This window comes from Puma concolor, chromosome D1, assembly GCF_028749965.1.
Source record: "Puma concolor isolate L17-30 chromosome D1, mPumCon1.1.hap2, whole genome shotgun sequence".
NCBI classification, from domain to species: domain Eukaryota; kingdom Metazoa; phylum Chordata; class Mammalia; order Carnivora; family Felidae; genus Puma; species Puma concolor.
In genome coordinates this window covers 171,802-174,942 of record NC_141676.1, presented here as the reverse complement: position 1 = coordinate 174,942, position 3,141 = coordinate 171,802, and the positions used below count along the sequence as shown (strand labels likewise).

At 48.7% G+C, this 3,141-nt stretch overlaps 1 long non-coding RNA gene across 1 annotated transcript; it reads left to right on the top strand.

The window, feature by feature from the left end:
* The first annotated feature begins 298 nt into the window (after positions 1 to 298).
* LOC147576270 (uncharacterized) lies at positions 299 to 2,680 on the top strand. Its single transcript, XR_015240620.1, has 2 exons — positions 299 to 834; positions 2,517 to 2,680. It is a non-coding gene; the product is annotated as an uncharacterized LOC147576270 (long non-coding RNA).
* The last annotated feature ends 461 nt before the right edge of the window (positions 2,681 to 3,141 follow it).

The following is a 3,141-nucleotide window of genomic DNA, read 5'->3' as shown; positions in this document are numbered from 1 at the left end:
TCAGGGTGGGCTAGACTGTGCTGCGGTATCGAACAATCCCAAGTCTCAGGGACTTCAGAGAAAGCTTTGTTTCCTGCCCGTGCTGCCCCTCAAATGTGGGGCTGCACTGCCAGGGGGTCCGTGGGCTGCCCTCAGGGACCGAGGGTGGAGCTTCTGCTTCCGCGAGCGCCCCAGCGCCCCGGGAACGTGGTGAACCGCGCGCCACCCTTCTTGCCTGGAAGACACGCCCTTTCACTTAGAACCCTGTTTCCCTGGCAGCAGAGTCCCGGTCTCGACTAACTTCAGGGGGGTGGGGAAGGGCTTTCCTGCCATCGCGAAGCGCAAAGACAGCTGCCGTCTTGGTGGCTGGCACAGATGACCTCTGCAGAGTGGAGCTGATGGGGCTCCAAGGACCTGGCAGGTTTCAGGGGACGGGAGGGGGGCTCTGGAGGGCCGAACCACCAGCACCCCCAGCCTCCAGGGCCGGGTGTGTGGGTGTGCAAGAGAGCAGAGCCCCCCACCCCTGAAACTCACCGAGGAACACTCTCCACCCTCTGCCCTGGTCTCCAGGTCTTCTGTCATGTCTGTCCCAATCTTCTGTGCTTGTCCAGGCCTCGTCTCCAAGCTCTGCCTGTCCAGCTGACCCTGAGGCGCACTGCACGACCGCAGCTTTGGAAGGCACCTCTTGTGCAGCCAGCACCGCAGCCCGGGCTGGGGACGGGCGGGGCTGTGGCCTTGGATGATACCGTATTCTCGACTCCGCACCTCCAGGGAGACCGGGAGCCTACTAAGGGAGAGTCTTTCAGATTGCTTTTGTGGAGGCCGAATGCCATCTGCTCCTTATTTCTTTGTGAAGTGAAACCCTATTTATTCCCTGCTTGTTTGGCCAGTAAGAGACCTTTTCCCTTAAAACGCTAATTCATGAAGTTCCAGAATGTGGGCTTCACAAGAGGAAGAAGAGACGTCTTCCTGCACCCCACACATGTGAGATATTTGGTTTGATAGAGTAGTCATTTGGGTAGGTTCGCAGAAATATCAGTCTTCTTTCCCTATGCAGTTAGAAAGTCAGGTAATTTTTCTGTTACTGGTTTGTTATTTCCCTCTGCTTATCTGCTCTTGGAAATTCATTAGAAAAAGTCTTGCAAAATTTCCAAGACTTTAAATAGGAAGAGCACGTCCTGTTGTGAGCAAGGTTCCAAGGCAATCTGACAAGTTGCTGCCGGGACTGGGGGGCAGATGGGCAGCTGTGTGATCTCTCTGCCCTGGGCCAGAGTCAGATGCGGGGAGACACTCTGGCCCATCCGTGAAAGATGCATGAGAGCAGGGAAGTGTGAGTCTCTCCCAAATGCCCTCCTCTTGGTACCTGGCCAGATGACACCTTGCCAGGACCACGTCTTCTTATCTGCCACCAACAGACCGTCCACGGCGTGACTTTGGTAGGGTGGAGGCCACAAACCTATTTTATTGTTTAAAGTTGTTATTTAAATTCCAATTAGTTAACATACAGTTTAATATCAGTTTCAGGTGCACAATGCAGTGATTCAATACTTCCATACATCACCCGGTGCTCATCCAAGTGCCCTCCATGATTCCCATCACCTGTCTAACCCATCCCCCACCCACCTCCCCTCTGGTGACCATCAGTGTGTTCTCTGTATTTAAGAGACAGTTTCTTGGTTTGCCCCTCTCTCTTTTCCCCCCTCTGTCCATTTGTTTGTTTCTTAAATTCCACATCTGAGTGAAATCATATGATACTTGTCTTTGTCTGACTGGCTTATTTCCCTTAGAATAATACTCTAGCTCCATCCATGTCATTGCAAATGGCAAAGCTTCTTTCTTTTTTACGGCTGAGTAATATTCCATTGTATATACACACGTCTTCTTTACCCATTCATCAGCGGATGGATATTTGGGCTCTTTCCATACTTCAGCTATTATCAGCACGGGGGCGTGGGGCACATATCCCTTTGAGTTAGTGGTTTTGTAAACTTTGGATAAATACCTAGTAGTGCAATTGCTGGGCCGTAGGGTAGTTCTGTTTTTAGTTTTTTGAGAAGCCTCCACGCTGTTCTCCAGAGCAGCTGTACCAGCTTGCATTCCCACCAACAGTGCAAGAGGGTTCCCCTTTCTCCACGTCCTCACCAACACGTGTTGTTTCCTGTGTTGTTAGTGTTAGCCATTCTGACAGGTGTGAGGTGGTATCTCATTGTGGTTTTCATTTGTATTTCTCTGATGCTGAGTGATGTTGAGCATGTTTTCATGTGTCTGTTGGCCATCTGGATGTCTTGTTGGTAAAAATGTCTATTCATGTCTTCTGCCCATTTCTTGACTGGATTATTTGTGTTTTGGGTGTTGAGTTTGATAAGTTCTTTATAGATTTTTGTTACTAACCCTTTATCAGACATGTCATTTGCAAATATCTTCTCCCATTCCATAGGCTGCGTTTTAGTTTTGTTGATTGTTTCCTTGACTGCAGAAGCTTTTTACCTTGAAGAGGTCCCAATAGTTTATTTTTGCTTTTGTTTTCCTTGTCTCAGGAGACATCTCTAGAAGAAAGTTGCTGTGGCCAAGGTCAAAGAGGTTACCACCTGTGTTCTCCTCTAGGATTTTAATGATTCCCTGTCTCACACTTAAGTCTTTAATTCATTTTGAATTTATTTTCCACAAACCCAATTTTAAATATTCCAGTAACCACATTTTATTTTTTTTATTTTTTTTTTATTTATTTTTTTTTTTTAATTTTTTTTTTTCAACGTTTATTTATTTTTGGGACAGAGAGAGACAGAGCATGAACAGGGGAGGAGCAGAGAGAGAGGGAGACTCAGAATCGGAAACAGGCTCCAGGCTCCGAGCCCTCAGCCCAGAGCCTGACGCGGGGCTCAAACTCACGGACCGTGAGATCGTGACCTGGCTGAAGTGGGACGCTTAACCGACTGCGCCACCCAGGCGCCCCAGTAACCACATTTTAAAGAAGCAAAAGGAGGGACGCCTTGGTGGCTCAGTCGGTTAAGCATCCAACTTCGGTTCAGGTATGATCTCATGGTTCATGAGTTAGGGCCCTGCATCAGGCTTTGTGCTGACAGCTTGGAGCCTGGAAACTGCTTTGGATTCTGTGTCTCCCTCTCTCTCTGCCCCTCCCCGTGTTGGGAAAATAAGTAAAGT